This window comes from Quercus lobata, chromosome 7 (assembly GCF_001633185.2).
Source record: "Quercus lobata isolate SW786 chromosome 7, ValleyOak3.0 Primary Assembly, whole genome shotgun sequence".
Lineage (NCBI taxonomy): Eukaryota > Viridiplantae > Streptophyta > Magnoliopsida > Fagales > Fagaceae > Quercus > Quercus lobata.
In genome coordinates, this window is record NC_044910.1 from 13,583,508 (window position 1) to 13,602,583 (window position 19,076).

At 31.3% G+C, this 19,076-nt stretch overlaps 1 pseudogene; it reads right to left on the minus strand.

The window, feature by feature from the left end:
- Positions 1-4,105: 4,105 nt before the first annotated feature.
- Positions 4,106-7,068, minus strand: LOC115951290 (annotated as a pseudogene).
- Positions 7,069-19,076: the final 12,008 nt, after the last annotated feature.

Here is a 19,076-nt window from a genome sequence, read left to right on the forward strand (position 1 = left end):
AAGAAAAAAGGAAAAAAAGAAGAGCTTTACGGCCCAATTATAAATCTCTCTCTCTCTCTCTCTCTCTCCCTCTCTCTCTCTCTTATCAACAAAGGATTTAACTTACTTCCTGTAGTTTTTTAATTTGATATATTTTTTTTTAATAAGAAACTATCATATTATCCACTAACTAAACTTTTGATTGAAATTAAAATCCAATATTATATCATTCTATATTAAGGAAAAACTAATGCAATGTCTAGTTTAAAAACTACTGAAAATAAGCTAAACTCTAAAAAATAAATGTCTCTTTTCAAGTTTGTAGAATACTAAAAATACACTTACATTCTAATCTTTTTCTTCTATAATAGCAATGATGACAAAGTCTTAGTCCCAAAATTTTAGAATCGGATATGAATCATTAATATATTAATTAGAGTTAACTATATGTATTCTTCTAACATTTTCTAAAAATAAAAAACATTCGGTTTTTTGTTAATTAAATGTGTCTAGAATGTTGAGAAGAGTTCAAAGGAAGTTTTACAACAAATTTTTTTTTAATATCAGAATTTTTGATTTTCCCAATATGCGTCTGTCAAGTGATACTTTTGAGTTTGCCAATCTCCAAAAATATCTTTTTGGTTTTTATATTCAGTAGTTATTATCAATTTGGTTCTTTATATACTTTTATTTTTTTGCAACAATTTTGGTCCTTAACTTTTGAAATCATTGCTACTTTGATCCTTATTGTCATTAGGGGTGGCAAAATTGGACACGACCTGCGAACCCGACATGACATGACATAAAATTAGTAGGTTATAGGTTGGGTCTTAATGGATTTGTGACATATTTGGATTGACACGACTGACCCGTTTAATAAATGGGTTGAATTAGTGTTCAACATATGGGACTCATTTGACCTGTTTAATTAAATGATATTTTACTAATATACCCTTCAAACCCTAGATATATAAACTTATTAGTTGTTATGATTTATTTTCTTTGACATTTTGTGATTGATTATTTGTGATATCGAGATATTCTTTAGTTTTGAATGATTATTTGTAATGCAATTACTCGTTAGTTATGAATTTTATATTATAAAAAAAAAATTTGTTTGTTTTTTCATAATTTTTTTCTTTTCATTTTGATAATATATAATAAACAGTTTGACACAACTAACCCATTTAATAAATGGGTTGTGTTAGGGTTGAGGAATCTTGACCCGTTTAGTAAACATGTCGGGTTAGTATTGACCCATATAATTTAATACTCATGATTTGACATGACACGAACCCGACACGCGAACATGAATTGTCACCCGTAATTGTCATCTTAGTGGCAAAAAAATGCTTACTTGGTTGACAAAATGCTCATTTGACACAATTAAAAAAAATTAATTGCTATAAAAAAAAAAGCCACATCAACAATTAATAAATAAAATGAAAAGTTGATGAAAGAAATAATAAATAAAATGAATTTTAAAAAACCCTATTTCTCCTTTTATTTTATTCACTTTCTTGGGAACCAAATACAAAATAAACACCCTTATTCAAACCAAGCAAGTTAATTTTGTACTGGAGGCCATTTCAATTTTTTATTATTGTTTATTTTAGATGAGGTCATTTTCAGTCTGGTCAAAGAAATAATACATTTCAGTGTCGATTAATATGAGAGTTAACTCTCTCTCTCTCTCTCTCTCTCTCTCTCTATGTATATATATATATATAAAATTAAACGTAACAAAAGCTTTTTTTTTTCTTTTTTCACTTACATAAATAAAACAAATAATTTTAATAATATATATACTATATTTCTCTATTGCCCCAATAGAGTCGAAATGACTTTGGTATGACTAGTATTTAGGATAGGCACAAAATACTATGTATTTTTGGCCAAATGTGGGGTTATTGGGACTTGAGTGAACTTGATGTAACCTGCAAGTGGGTTTTGTCAATAACCCTCACTTTTCAAGTTTTTTTAATAAAAGACCTCATTTGAGAGAGTATGAGATTTTATCATATGACACATTCTTTGCAAAGATAATTAAAATACCCTCAAGTGCCACATCGGAGATAAGAAGAAATTAAATATTGACTTTTTATTTCATTTAGTTTAGTATTTCAAGATATTTTTTAATTAAAAAATAAATATTATTTATTTCTTTTAGTTCAATGTTTCAATACTCTTTGCATTTCAATTCACCATTTTCACCTCTTGCACATCTACTCCTTTATATATACTTACCCATAGCTCTTCATGTCATCTCATGTCAAATACACAGTTACAAAGAAGCTAAAAACAATGTCATTTACCTTCAATCTTTCAACGACACTTACCTACCTCCAACATTACTGTCCTATCTAATCCTAACCTATATGAGTTGACTACAACCAAAGAAGGGGGCACGCATTTTATATTGCGTGACAACAACAATTATGATTTTAATGTTAAGATTGGACGTTATGGACTTGTGGGTTTTGTAAAGACTGTGATTGACTGTGGGTGTTTGAGATGTGTATTTTGTTTTAGAATTAAGGAAAAAGAGGAAGACACATTTTATATAAACTTTTATTTTACAATATTCCTCTAAAGTTGCTTTTTTTATTTTTTTTTTTATTTTTTTTTTTTATTTCTCATTACTTGAACTGAATAATTATAATAGATAATATATATTACTGACATATCTGTCATTATCATGCTAAACAAATATCAAGATGATTAAAAATTATTTTCTATATAAGTTTTTAAAATATTCGTAATCATGGTTTTATTATGCTTTATAAACAAACTAAAAACATGACTAGAATTGGATATACAATACACAAGAATAGAGAGTCCATGTTACCAATTTTTTGGTTTTCTAGGATTATCTCTCATGTCATACATGTTAAATGTTCCAATAATGTTGCATACCCAACTAATTTCACAATTTTTTTACAACTTTTGAGGTGATAGGTTATGATTAATATAATTTCATATAGAAACATAATTGGCGTTACTTTATTGTATATTAATCGTTATTCACACTTAAACTATTGTGAAATTTTTTGTGATCTCCGCTTATCAAAATTGTTCAAGCAATACATGGAATATGTATGGTTTATGAGAATTTATAAAGTGATCTTATAGAGGTTTTACTTTGTAAAAAAGTTTAGGGACAATTTTTGCCACAACTCTTGAGTGGTTGACTGTACTTGTAAAGAAAAGGTGGTGGATTTATTACCACTCATAGTCGACCACACATCAAATTGTGGCAAATGGTGTGCTTTCAGAAGAATTATTTACTTTGACTAATTTTGATTTAGAAGCCTAATGTATAATGTGCAAAAGAAGTGAGAGAGAGAGAGGGAGAGAGAAAGAGGGACCTATTATGTCTAGGCTAGCCATCCGCATCACAAACATTAGCATTAAGGACATTGCTTAAGGGCTGTTCCCAGTTGAATAAAACTTAGCCACTGACAAAAACATAGAAGAGAAACGTAGACTAAGAGCTTGGATTGAAAGCAATTATGCTTCCAATACTATTTTTATAGAGAGAGATGCTTTGTGCTTGAAATTGAGATTTTTGAGTGACTATAGCTAGTCAAGCACTCCATGGAAATTAAGTAACACAAAATTATCTATGGCAATCAAGTGCATCACTTAAAGCTCATCTAACTAGTTGTTATTTTGGACTTTGTCTTTCCTCTAGAAAATGTTAGGCTTCTTTACCTTGCTATTTGAGAATGTTTATATATTGAAATGACCTACCTCATCATAACTGGTTGCCTTTCTATGAGGTCATTATGGGTAACAGAAGCTCTAACATTAGTTCTTGTGTGATAGTTGCAATAGGATTTGAAATTTACAGCATTTACTCTATGGTGATTGTTCATTCTCATCAAGTCAAGAAGCCAACAAGTTTCTTTTTAACATAGGTAGAAATTCAAATCCCTTATACAATAATAAGAGATTTTACTAATTGAGTTCATTGTTAGAATTCGCGTATCACTAACATTTTGATTTTGAGATTTTCAACTTGCAGATGCTATGATATTAACTAAGGTACGCAAATAGTTCATCTTATGTTATGAAAATACTTATATTTCCAGCCCCAACCAAAAAAAAAAAAAACACTAGCCAATCCAAAAAGCAATGAAATAATATTTTGTAGATATCCAATACATCAATGAAACATGCCTAAACATTACATTAGATGTAAATGATTCTTAATAATATTACATCAGAGATATTGCCACTCTTATTTATTGTCTGCGAGGTGATTGCTTCTTATTTATTGTGAGTTAGCAAAAACTCTTAATTATTATGATAATAATTGTTATGCACCATAATAAGTTGCTCTTATTCCTTGATGCACTTAATAAAGCCCTCTTCTTAACTGAAATTGACTTGGAACTTGGGCTGTTTGTTTGGAGAAAAAAGCCCCCAGTGTTTCTCATACTCTGGAGTCTTGTTGTTCTCATCAAACATGGCAAACACATAAGTTTCAATAGGCCTTCCGGGCTTCTTTGGTGTCCCTCCCTTCACATGTTGAACCAAATTTGTAATGTAAGTTCTTTCATTGTCAAGTGTTGTTGCTGTTCCACCAGCTGAAGGCCAACCACTCTCTGATATAACAATCACCAACGATCCCCCGCCGGCCTTCTCTAAAGCTGAGTAAACAGTGTCAAGAATGGCATCGAAAAGGTTGCGATAACTTAGTGGGGGATCACTCACAACAGGTGAAGGAGCTGTGAAAAGAGCATAGTCAAGACGAATGTCTTTGGTGTTACCAATGTAACTAAAATAAGGGTACAAGTTAACAAGCAATGGGGACCCATTGTTCACTAAGAAGCGAATGACAGGATCAAGAATGGCCTATAATCAGCTCTAAATGAGCCTTTTGATGGAGGGAAAGATTCTGATGAAAGGACTCCAGTGTCAATAGCAGTGGAAACTTTGATTTTGTTCCCTAGTCCAGCCCCAGAAATTGCGTTTTGAATGTTTTGCATAGCAGGGACAAGGAATCGTGCAAATGAATCTGAAGGCTTTACTTCGTTTCCTACTGCAATGTATTTGAATCGGACATTACCAAAGTTTCTCACATTGTTTTGGACCCAAGCATTTGCATTGTTTTGGCTTGAAGCAATCTCTTGAAGCTTATCATTTGGAAGGCCTAGCATGAGCTCAATGTTGGAGCCTCCAAGGGCTCGGAGAGCATTTTGGTTTGGATCATAGAGCCTCATTCTTTGGATGTTGTTTTGTCTATAGAGAGCTACAACTTCTGTTGGTGGTGGTAGATTGTTACCCAACATTCCATAACAAACACCAACTTGGGCACCTGCATTAGATTAGACAATAAGTCAATGGTTTTACATACATAAATATGATTATGCTTGATCTCAGTCAGGGACTCAAGGCATGAATGTTATAAATGTGTTGGAAGTGAAAGATTCATTGGATTTGTAGGTTGGCACATATTATATTAAAAGTGAAAGATTCATTGGATAATAAGATTGATGTTAGTGATATTATCATATTACCTATCAGACTTACAAACTAACGTGTCACTAATTAAAAAAAAGTAATTTAAATATTCTTTAATTTAGTTGTTAAAATCCACTAATCATGATAACATGTAAACTTTCTGTAGTGAAATATGGAGTAGCTTAGCATTTTCTGCAAGATATACTATAAGATTAAGTAATCATGGAAATTAACATTTTTTCAGCTAATTGTTTCCACCACCATGAATTGGCTATTTTGTCTTCTAACTTCACAGTTGACCTTGTAGAGGCTATGACTACAAGCATGTAAAGTTGTTATGCACTTTGTTAAGTCTCTTAGTGACGTAGAATGGAATATTCCATGAATCCACAAGGAATAACTAGAATTCAACCGAAAGAAAGGAGAAAAACCTTTCTGAAATTTTTATTCATGAAATTCTGACCTGAATTTTTGTTTACATATTACATATTACAAGCCTATTTAAAGGTTCAAGAAAACATGCTTTTTTAAAGTAAAAATATTCTTAAACATATCCTAATTAATAAAATATTATAATATGATTCTATTTTGATTAACAATCTCTTAAAAACACCTAAAATCAAGAAAATAAAATCCTCTATACTAAAATAGTGAAAATTACATAGAAATTCAAAAACTAAGAAACGATAAAAATTAAACCACATATCTTGTCCGATATCATTTAGTAAAATTTCCTAATTCTATATATACATGATTCTATATATACATCCTCTCCCTTCTTTCTCATCCCATTATTGAGAGAGAGAGAGAGAGAGAGAACCATAACCAAACAAAACAAATATAATGAAGAAAGAAGTGCCCCCCCTTCTCCCAGCTAAATACAACTATAGAGTGGCTAGTTGTTGTGGCTCATTTAAAGAGAAGTAATTCGTTGATATCTTTTTATTTAGGTGCCCACTCTAACTACAACTATAGAGTGGCGCTTAAATTAAATGTTTATTAGTACATTCTCTAGGCTATTACTTTTGGCGAGCATGCAACGTGAATGTGCTTCAATTCCAAAAAAGACATGACGACCAAGACAGATTTGTGGAGTTTGGACTGAGATTGGTTCAATCAAACTTAGCTCAAAGGAAAATCTAGAGCCTAGAGGGCAACATTAATTGAGTTGGAAGCCCTTTAACATTGGCAGTTTCTACTTTCTACTTCTATAGTTCTAGGGATAGTAATATTTGGTGTCTTAATAAGTATAGTTACTGTTCCATACATCCTGACCCTCTCACAACAACATGGAACCCACGTGGGTACAAGAGGTCAGGCAGTACACTGTGGGTGTGTGACAATATCACAGCTCCTCAACCTTGGGTTAAGACACAAAAGCATTTGATTTGGGCTGTAAAAGACTTTAAAATCATGTATCAGAGAGAGAGAGAGAGAGAGAGAGAGAGAGAGAGAGACCTGTTGTGCCTAGGGTAGCCATTAGCAGCCCAAGCACCAGCATTATTGTGGAAATCATGGAAGGGCTTTTACTAGCATGACCGGATTTAGCCATTGAGAAAACTCTAGAAGGAATAGGAAACAAAAAGCTAAGATAGCCAACTATGACTTATACCATTGTTTAGCTGCCCTTTTATAGAGTGAGAGATATAGATGGATGCTTGTACTATATATTTTTTTGAGTGAGTACTATATCCACATTCTAAAATTTTTGGTGGTCAAGCACTCTATGTGAACCAAGTTGTACACGATCCAACTTGCATCATTCAAGGCACATCTAAGTCAAACTGCTCATTAATAATTGTGGAAATTTCTCCCCACCTTTGAATTGTCTTCAATTTTTCAATGTCCCACTGTGTTTGGTTTTATTTGAAACAACCAGTCTTATTGGTTGCCTTCCTTGGAAATTTACATGTTTATGAAGGATGCATAGGGCTTTCCAATTGGATGGTATTTGAAATTGATTCATTTAATTTATGGTTCATATTAAATATTATAAATCTAAAAATATATCTAGTATTATGGTATGAAAATTGTACATTAATAAATTCAAGAAATAAAATCTTAACTGTAAAATATACTCTCTCTATTTACATGAAAGTATATCAAATAAATAGAGATGATCTTGTTCCTATGTTTTACATCCATGCAACATTTAATGGATGGATTGTGTCTTTCATTTCTACAACCAATCATTTTCCAATTTTATTTGTATCATGTGCAAAGTTTGGATCACTTGTAGTGCTATTAGATGTAAAAGAACATTGCTTCTACAAGGACTCTATTAAGGGAGTACTTCTCCCATAGAAGTGAATAATTTCTCTTATCAAAGACCATTTGACAATTGGCACACCTCCGACATTCCCAATAGCAACATTTAGGATCTAGAGTTTCCACCCCTCAATTTAACAAAAGGATAGTAACACATTGTTAGTAAATTTTGTATATTTTGTATTACACTTTATTTGGTAGGAGAGAAGAGAGGGAGAGAACCGTGTCAAGATTAAAAGTTTTTCTATTGTTTAAATGAGTAGAAAATAAGTGGGAAAGCAAAGAGAATGGATACTAATTTCCACCAGGTCTACTACAGTCATATGGGCCAAAAACCAAATAGTAATTAGATTTATTTAATATGCATTATGGAAAATTTTCATTGACCTTCCTTGAGGTTTTTTATTTTTTATATTACACTCACCTTTCCTCTAATTTTTAATTAGACACTCACCTCCCTCAAGAGTCAAATTACAAACTATTGACACTAACCTCCCTAAATAATTGAAATATATATTTTAAAAATCTTGGAATAAAATATTTTTAAAAAACAAATCTCAAATTTCCTATTGGAGGGGGTATGCAAGTGGAGGGTAAAATAGAAAATTCCAAAATTTTAAACTCCTTTTTCAATTATCGAGTGAAGGTTAGCATAAATAGTTGACATTTTTAGAGGAGATGAATATCTTATTCTAAACTAGAAGAGAGGTAAATGTAATAATGGAAAACTTAAAGGGAGATCTGTGCAATATTTCTTATATTATATTTGAATTTTGAGTTTCCAAGTTAAATCAATGACTGAGCATTTCATACATTACTATTTCATACATTTCATATTCTCTATATTATTATTATTATTTTCGTGTGTTCTAATAAATATTACTGTTTATTAAAAAAAAAATCTTATTTTTCTTGCATCGACTAATATTAAAGAAAAAATATGAAAAATATATACACATCATTTTCATATTATGGCAACATAGTCAAATGATTTTTCCTTTCATTTTTCTTCTCTACTAAACAAATAAATGTCATATTCATTCATCATTCTTTCACTTTTGCCTTTTTCCTATCAAATATTTAAGATAAAACAACAATCTCTTTTTTCTTCTTCATTTTTATATCCTTCCAACTTTTGTTCAGTCCTCCCTATCAAATTAAAGGAGAAAACTTGAAAGTAACAAAGCTACATACGATTAATCTTTGATTTTGGTAGGTTTAAACACAAGAAGAATCAGAGAAAAGCATTATTCCATATCCTACAATTTGGTATTTCAAGTTTTTGTTGGTCAACTAGATGACGAAACGAGTCTTTCTACAAAAGATAATTAAATAATCTCTGTCCCACAAGGTCTTGGCTTGGATTCATAGCAAACTCCCTGCTTTTTTAAAAAGTTTCGGAATGAAAGACCAGCCAAGATTGATAGCAAACTCCCTGGTTTTTATATTTAAATATTAATTTAATTTTTGATATTATTATTAATAATTAAACTATTTTTTTGCTTCTTTTGACATATAAATTTAATAATTTAGTTTTTGATATGATAAATGAAAAAGATCTTTTACATTTTACTGTAATCACATCCGGCCTAGCAGCATATCCAATCAATCAATCAATCATCAATACATATATAAAAGCAGAGACCTCATACGGGAGTACATGAGGTCCTGTCAAGTGGTGCTCTAATTTTGCATTTAGTCTCTTTTACCTCTTTCATTAAGTGTTTTTTACTATTACCCAAAAGTTCACATTAATTTATTTTACTGTAATCTCATTAATTGCCTAAGCTTACACCACATCTTTCTCTATTTTTTATGTCTTTTAACATACCTACCGTTTGCACACCCTTAGTGCTATGGTCACTCCACAAGAACTTATGCTTGTAGAGTGTGGGGGGCAAAAACTGGGGTTCAAGTCTCCAAGAAGGAGCTTCATACACATATACACTTAGATTAGGCTAGAGTAGAATTTTATCTTGTATTAAAAAAAAAAAAAAAAAAAGCATACCCATTGTTTTAGTATTTTTTAAAAAATAATAATAATAAAATAAAATAAGTAAGGACTAATAGTAATAACTAACAAGATAAGACCCTTGAAAGGGATAAAGAAACACAAAAATGTTGTGGATTGTTAAATAAAAAGCACTATTTCACTATATATTACCAAAATAAAAGACCTAAAATTAATAAAACATTTGAAAGAGAAAAAAAGGAATCTTAAGGGTCACTACCTTTGTTATACTGGCCTCCCACCACCATCAAGATACTGAAACCCCTATGGGTAAATTTTTTTTTCCTTTTTCTTTTTAAATTAGGGGCTTAAATATGATTTAGGTTTAGGTAATTTGGTTGGATAGTTTTTGTTTTGAGTATATAAGTAGAGAGAATATTTGGTGCACAATGTAAAGTCATATTCTACTAGGATTTAATTTTAAATCATCTATAAGACACATGCATACACACTTGCGCACACCATGTTTTAATGTCGCACTATTGATGAGTGGAAGACGGTTCAGAGAGTTGAGTATACTTTCATTTCATGGTATGAAATATGTGAATACCACACAAATTAGTTGATTTTCATGGTCTTGTTACTCTTTTGCATTTATTTTTGGTTTCATGATTTAAAAAAAAAAATTAAAAATAATCTTAACTTAAGAAGGCTACAAATATGCAGTGAAGCTACTAAACTAATTTTTAATATCTCAAAATGTATATGTTTCTTTACTCTAATGTAGTTTACTTTTTCTTTATAATATATGTACAATATTATTCAAAACCGTCTTACATAAAATATCACAAAATTATCTGTGCATCACACGGGCAACTTACTAATTTTGCTATAAAGATTAGTACACAAGTAACACGTGTAAAAGAGAAAAACTTAGAAAGCTAGTTGTACAAAACGCATGAGGAAGCCAAGACTAACTTATATATATATATATATATATATATATAGAGAGAGAGAGAGAGAGAGAGAGAGAGAGAGAGAGAGAGAGAGAGAGAGAGAGAGAGAGAGAGAGAGAGAGAGAGAGAGAGAGAGAGAGAGAGAGAGAGGCTTCTATACACGTAACGTGTGTAAAAAAGAGAAAACCTAAATCTAGATAAAAAATATTGATAGATTAGGATCATTGGCGGCGCCAAGTGTTAATCAGGGTGGTCATAAGACCATCCTGAATTCTTTTTATTATTTAAAATATAACTTAAAAAATTTTGACTTTTAAATTAATATGGGTCTTTTGACCACTCTAGAAAAAAAAAAACAAAAAACACAAACTTGACCACCCTAAAAAAAAACACTTGAACACCCTTAATAACAACTGAGCCCATTAAAAATAAAATTCAACCTCTCCAAAATTTTTGTTCGTTGAATGTTGAAAAAAAAATTGCAAGAAATGCTATGTTCCCAACATTTTCACGATATTTTCGTAACAAATCCTAAATAATAGGTTGTTACTAATGAATAGAAAATAATTTCAGTGGTAACTTCAAATTAGAACCAGTAAAACTTACAACCTAGTTTTTGTTTTGAAAGTGTTGTAAAAATGCTGTGAACTTAACACTTCTAAAAAATTGCTCAAACAAAAAAATTAGCCTAAAATCTCAAATCAAACGTTTAATTGTGATTTTTTAAATTGTGTTTCAATTGGCATATTTTAAAATTACTATTTTTTTTATATAAAAATATGCACACTTTTCAAATAGCTAGTCTGTTAGTATTTACTTTAGTCTTTAGCCAAATTTGTTGGATTTATGTGATATATTTTTTCAAAAAGATAATGTATTTTGTTTACATTAGTACTTATTTAGGCAATATGTTAGTAATTGAATAGGAGATCAATAGATTAATAATTTCTTAATTGTGTATATTGAAAAAGATGTAGTTGATAATATTAATAGTGAAACTATCATATCACACAACAATTTAAAAATATGAAAACTTGTAAAAGAAAATTTTAAAACTTTATGTATTTGAATATGTTTTTATTATGTGGTGTTAATATATTCAAGTTTTATTATTAATAGTTTCTCAAAAAAAAAGTTTTATTATTAATAAACTTTTTAAAATTAAGTATTTTTAATGACCACCCTGAAGAAAGTTTTTGGAGCCACTACCGATTAGGATAAGCATTGAGTAGATAACATTAAGTCAATGAGTTTTAGAGGACCTCATACTCAGCAATAAATAATAATAAAAATATAGAGATAAAGTTACTCTTCCATTCACTACCAAGAACAACAAAAGGGATAAAACTTTGCAATGATAAAATAAAACATGAAGAAGAAGATAAAAAAGAGAAGGATAGTAAATAAAAGTCAACTTGAAATAAAGTTGAAAAGAGAGCAATTAACATACAACAGATTTATGAGTAACTAAAAAAAAAAAAAAAAAAAAAGCTAAAATGATAATTAAGATGGAGAGCCAAGGTAAGCAGAGAAGATGGGTAGATTCCTTCAAGAATGAAGATAAATAGAAGGTTTATTTATTTAATTTTAGAGATACTTAGGGCCCCTTTGGTGAATGTGTTTAAAAACTAAAAATTGTTGTTTAAAAACATGGGTGAAAATATATATGAATGAAAAAATGTATAAAAATACGTATAATATTGTTTAAAAATTAAAAATTATTGTTTGAAAACACAAACTAAACACCCCCTTAGTCTCTCTCTTGACAAAATTATGATTAAGTACCAAACTTTGGATTTCATTAATTTACTTGTCCATAAAACTAATATTAATTTTGAATTTTATTGATTAAATTTTTTGGGACAAATCTTTTTTTTTTTTTTGGTTTCTAAGCTAAAAGGCCTTAATAGAGGGGACCTTATTTCATTTGGGGGTCTTAGGCAATTGTGTCGGTCTCCTTTGAGCCAGCTTGGGATTATAAGGATATGAGTTGAATAGTGGTGATGAACATACCTCCCTCTTCCTTAAGCAATGGGGTGTATGTAAGTTTATTTATTTATTACTATTATTTTTTAAGGGTTGGTGTCCACTTCCTCTCCAGTTGATTAAAAGGAAGGATTTGTAAGGTGCTTGTCCCAAGGTTGTACGGTGGATTTAATGCAGAAGGAGTGGTGGAAGGTTAGAGTATTAAATGTGAATTTGACAGGTAGATTTTTCTTCGACACTTATATCAAGTTCGATGGGGGTTCTAGCTACCGGGCTCTTGAAGTCCTTAGCAGTATAATGGTTAAAATTTAATTTAGTTCCTTGACTTTTACTTCAATTGTACAATTAGTTATATAATGGTTAAAATATAATTTAGTTCCTTTAACTAATACTTCAATTGTTAAATTACTCTCTAAAGTTTAATTTTTGTCAATTTAGTCCCTAAGTTTGTTGTTTCATTGATTTCATTTAGTAACTTAATTTGGTGGCTGCAAAAGATTATTGAAAAGTTTGTAAGGGAATTTGGGGATGAGTTGTCTAATGTTGCTACACAAAATCTTTCCTATGGTGGTATTTGGCAAGTGGGATTGGAGAAATCTAACAAAGAACATTTTGGTTTTGTGATGGTTAGAAGGATTTTGTTGAATGCAATTTTATTTGTTGTGAGTACTTTTTAGTCTTCATATATGAAGAAAATTCAAATTTTCATTTTTCTTGTATTTGATAAGACTACTACTGAAATTCAATATTCAACAACCAAGAATTATAAATTGGAAATTAGTCAATATGATCATTTTGTCCAAATTTGTAATTAGTAGATGATATCATTCAAACATTTTTTTTTTAAAATTAAAAATCTAGTTGAAAGCATTTATGAGATTCCTAATTTAGTAGATTTTTTTTTTTTGTACAAAATAAAAATTCTACTCTAATCTAATTTAAATGTATATAATCGTGTGAAGTTCCTACTTGAAGATTTGAACCCTGAACTTTGCCTCCTTGCACCTCACAACTTAATTTACTAACAGATTTGGATAGATCATAGGACTAGGCTTTATTGACTCATTTTGAAAAAGTATGCAATTAAATTGGCAAAAATTAAACTAGAAGGGCTCATTTGTCATTTGACAATTCAATTAAAAGTCAATAGACTAAATTTTAGTAATTTTGTAACAATAAAAATATCTTCTTCCTTTTTTTGTTTTTGGTAAAAAAAAATGCATTGAAACGTACATCACTCTCAATAGTAAGATACGCTTCTAGAAATTTGAATAAAATCATGGAAAAGTAGAAGTGAAATGACCATAAAGGGTGTGAAAATTATTTGATGCATCATCGCACTTGGTTATCTTATTTTCTTAAAGGTGTGTCAAAAAATAACTTTAAACAACAATATAAGTTGTTATTTGATGAAACATTTTTTTTTCTCACCTTTAAGTAAATAAGTTGGAGTAGTGCATTTCACTAGCTTATTTATTGTCAACTTATTTTTCTAAAATGTGAGATAAAAATCGATTACTTTATTTCTTGTTTAAAATCGATTTTTTGTCACACATTTAAGCAAATAAACTAATTACAAATAATCTGACTAAATGCACATAGAATCCTACACCTTGTGCATTTACAAAGTTATTTATGGTGTCATTGCTTGCAATTTGGAATAAAGTCAATATTTATCACATTTCTAAGCAAATAAACTGTCCAAACGCACATAAAATCCTACACCAATGGTGTTTACAAAGTTACTTATGGTGTCATTGCTTGCAATTTGGAAGTCAATATTTGTAACGCTTTTAAGCCAATAAACTAACCAAGCGCACAAAAAATCCTATACTGGTGTTTACAAATTTACTTCTGGTGTCGTTGCTTGCACCTCACAACTTAATTTACTAACAGATTTGGATAGATCATAGGACTAGGCTTTATTGACTCATTTTGAAAAAGTATGCAATTAAATTGGCAAAAATTAAACTAGAAGGGCTCATTTGTCATTTGACAATTCAATTAAAAGTCAATAGACTAAATTTTAGTAATTTTGTAACAATAAAAATATCTTCTTCCTTTTTTTGTTTTTGGTAAAAAAAAATGCATTGAAACGTACATCACTCTCAATAGTAAGATACGCTTCTAGAAATTTGAATAAAATCATGGAAAAGTAGAAGTGAAATGACCATAAAGGGTGTGAAAATTATTTGATGCATCATCGCACTTGGTTATCTTATTTTCTTAAAGGTGTGTCAAAAAATAACTTTAAACAACAATATAAGTTGTTATTTGATGAAACATTTTTTTTTCTCACCTTTAAGTAAATAAGTTGGAGTAGTGCATTTCACTAGCTTATTTATTGTCAACTTATTTTTCTAAAATGTGAGATAAAAATCGATTACTTTATTTCTTGTTTAAAATCGATTTTTTGTCACACATTTAAGCAAATAAACTAATTACAAATAATCTGACTAAATGCACATAGAATCCTACACCTTGTGCATTTACAAAGTTATTTATGGTGTCATTGCTTGCAATTTGGAATAAAGTCAATATTTATCACATTTCTAAGCAAATAAACTGTCCAAACGCACATAAAATCCTACACCAATGGTGTTTACAAAGTTACTTATGGTGTCATTGCTTGCAATTTGGAAGTCAATATTTGTAACGCTTTTAAGCCAATAAACTAACCAAGCGCACAAAAAATCCTATACTGGTGTTTACAAATTTACTTCTGGTGTCGTTGCTTGCAATTTGGTAATTGCATAGGATTCAGATTACCTAAGTTTTTTTTTTTTTTTCTTTTCTGGGATAATTTGATAGTTGAGAGTGGAGTAATTTGAACTCTATATATTTCTGTTAAAAATACCAAAATGTGCTAATCAGTTCAACTACAAATTCCTGGCCCAAGTTGTTAATATTGTAAAATACAATAGAAAAGTATTTCCATGAGGCATTTCAATGTGCACAAAATATACAATTAAAAAATAAAGACAGTGAATATGTGCTACAGAATTGAAGGAGGTGGCTAAGAAGTGGAGACCAACCCACATGAGACGAGGCTCTAGACCTGCCAAATTTTCTCATTGACATTTCAAAACAAATTATGCTAATACTGACAAATGACAATCACCAAAGAGAATGCTAGTGACATAAAATATCAGAAAAAGAGGTCCTTATCTGTAAGGCAAAATGATGAGGCATTTCAATGTGCACAAAATATATAATTAAAAAAATAAAGACATTGAATATGTGCTACAGAATTGAAGGAGGTGGCTAAGAAGTGGAGACCAACCCACATGAGACTAGACTCTAGACCTGCCAAATTTTCTCATTGACATTTCAAAACAAATGGTGCCAATAATGACACGTGACAATCACCAAAGAGAATGCTAGTGGCCCAAAATATCAGAAAAAGAGGTCCGTATCTTATCTGTGAAGAGCATTTGGAAGTTAGTAATCCTTAATGTACTGTAATGTGGAAAATCGAGGTTTCAATAGTTGTTTGTGTCCAAACTCCAAACAACATGACCTCTTTCCTTAGAGGCGTGCTATGTAGCTGATTTTATCAAGATTAGTAAACCTTGACTTCTGGCTGCTGGACTCGGTGTGCTCAATAGGTCAATAGGTGACAACCGCAAATTCATGCGGTGACTAGGGGAAGAAGGGAGCCACCTCCAAAAATTGATGGGACTAATTCCGTTATTATATTCTAGCCTCTTCCTAAATATGAACTTGTGTATTCAAAGATATTCCAAACAAAGATTAGTTGCAAACTTGGTTATAGATAATAACTATAACTCTTACTAAAAAAGTTAACATGAGTACATATTTTGAATATCTAACTGATTGATTGCATGATATTTATGTTCTTAAAATACATGTCAAATTTCATGTCAATCAGATGTTATTTACTATGTAATCCATAAATTAATTTTTTATGCATAATTTTAAACTGCAAAATTTTGAAATTTAAACATTTGATTGATGAGATAACTATTGTTCTTTGTTCTTTTGAAAATTTTATAAGTATGGAAGATATAAGAAGAAAATATAAAATAATGGTAGATTTGTCAAAATTCATATCCAATAAAAAGATATTGAATAGAGTTATAGTTATTGGCAACTTTGTTCTTTTCTTATTTTGTGATAATGGGAGGGTGTAAGAACCAAGTATAAGACCTATGGGCCTTGGATTACTTTGGGCTCACAATCTATTTGTAGTGGGTTTGAAGATTTCCTACTATGGGTCGTTCTCGGCAGAGAGACTCAAAACAACGCCCAATTGATGTTCACTCCTTCACTCTTTTCCCTCAAATTTTCTGAACCCCCTTCTTCTCCCAACTTTCTTCTATTTATAGCCAAGGTTAGTGGGGTGGTTATGATTACAGCCACCGTTAGTGCTACTGAAGGTCCAATATTATTTGATTTAAGTGGATGTTTAGGTGAGAGGGCGGTGCTGCATTTATGATCTTGGAACTTGATTTCAGCTGGATCAATTATGCTCGGCAACTCAGTTTCCCGTGCACACCACATTTTCCCGGGAAAGATTCATATACTTGTCCGGGAACGTTTGACCGATCATCTCTTGGAACTTAATGCCCAACACTTGTCTGTGTATTTATGGAAGCACTAGGGAGGGCGCAGGATGACTGGACCTTTCTACTGGGCCTGCGCCCAAAGCCGGTATGGGACTAGGCCCAGGGCCTGTATGGGCCTGGGATCCTCGCGCTGGACGATTGGGACTGGGCCCTGGGCCTGTATGGGCCTGAGATCTTGGTGCCGTACAGAGGGAAAAAGAGAGAGCAAAGATATGATAGTTTATGTGGTTTGGCTATGCAATTTGTAATTGTTGCTTCTTATGATGAATTCATTATTAACAAAATTATATAACAACTATACTATAATATATGTACTACATTTTCTAAAACTATATTACATAAAACATTATAGGGTAAATTACGAATTTAGTCCTTGACCTTTTCGATGTATTTCCATTTAGTCCTTAACATTTCAAAAGTGTCAATTTAGCCCCTATCATTTTGGTGCTGTATCAAATTAGTCCTAACCGTTAAGTGATGGATGAAAAATGTTAATGTGGCTAACGACTAAAATAAAAAAATAATTTGCATATCAACTCAGATGCCATGTGCACTTCTAACATGGATTAAACTTAAAAAATAAAAAATACAGTTAAAACAAAAACAAAACAAAACAAAACAAAACAAACAAAACCCAGCTTAAGGAAGACGGCAAATTATGATAAAATCCTAAAGAATCACGATCCCAAAATCTATGTGGGGGGTATTTGTTGCTAAGGTTAAATTGCCGATGGGGAAGGGGACATAGGGTTTGTAGTCATCGCCAGAGTGAGGTCCTTCGTTGGAGTGAGTGGAAGAGCTATATGGCTTGAGTCACCGTGAAGCAGCTCGCGTCTTCTAGTGATATGGTCATGAGCCGCTGGATTTTCTAGCGGAATTGGAGGAATTCGAGACCGGTTTCATCGGGTTTAGGTTGGATGGGGCTGGATTTGACCACACTTGCTAGATTTGGCTCCATTGAGATTTCAGACTTGAGAGCTCCGATCTCTTGGAATTTAAATCAAGTACTTCACTGATTAAAAACAAAACTAGATAATGTTTACCTCTTGCACTTGAGGAAAATTTTGGGATTATTATTATTTGGTTATGGAATTGGTGAACAATTTGGTTTTGCAAGGTCTAGGATGAACGAATTCACCTTACAAGCTAAAGTGGATGTTAGCATGATTTGGTCAATTCGGTGCTGGGTTTTACTCAGTTTACCTTCTTATTGATAAGGTGATTGTGACAACAAAGCACAACGTCGATGAATAGTATATCTCCAAGTTGGTGGTTCTTTCATTGTGATAAGGGATGTTAATGGAGGCAAACTTAGTAGGGGTAATATGGCCAAAATTGGGAACTAACCCTGTTTGCCAAACAATATAATTAGTAGGAACTGTTTCGAAACTATATTTTTTACTAACATCTCGAGTTTCTAAAACTCGATTTAGGGGTTATAAATCAAGTCTCAAAGAGTCGATTTCAGTGTTCTGATCACATCTGATTTGGTGTATTTTCCACGTGGCGTCCACTTGGAAATCGAGTCTCTAAGACTCGATTTATAAGCCAAAAGAAATTTAGGTCTAATTCTATACACGCCACTCTAAGAAATACCCAAAAATATATTTAAGAAATCACCACCAACACATTCAAAAGACAGCCATCAAAACCACCACCAGCCACCACCAAAGATTCAAAAAACCACCACCAACTACCCAAAAAAAACCACCAACAACCCAAAAATCCATATTAGAAAGGCAAAATTACCCACAAAACTAGATCAAAAACCTGAAAAGAAAACCCACGAACAAAGAATCTAATATAAAAATCTAACCCAGCAAATCTAGTAGCGGCAAGGTTAGAACAGTCACCAGTAAGATCAGACTAGCCACCCAA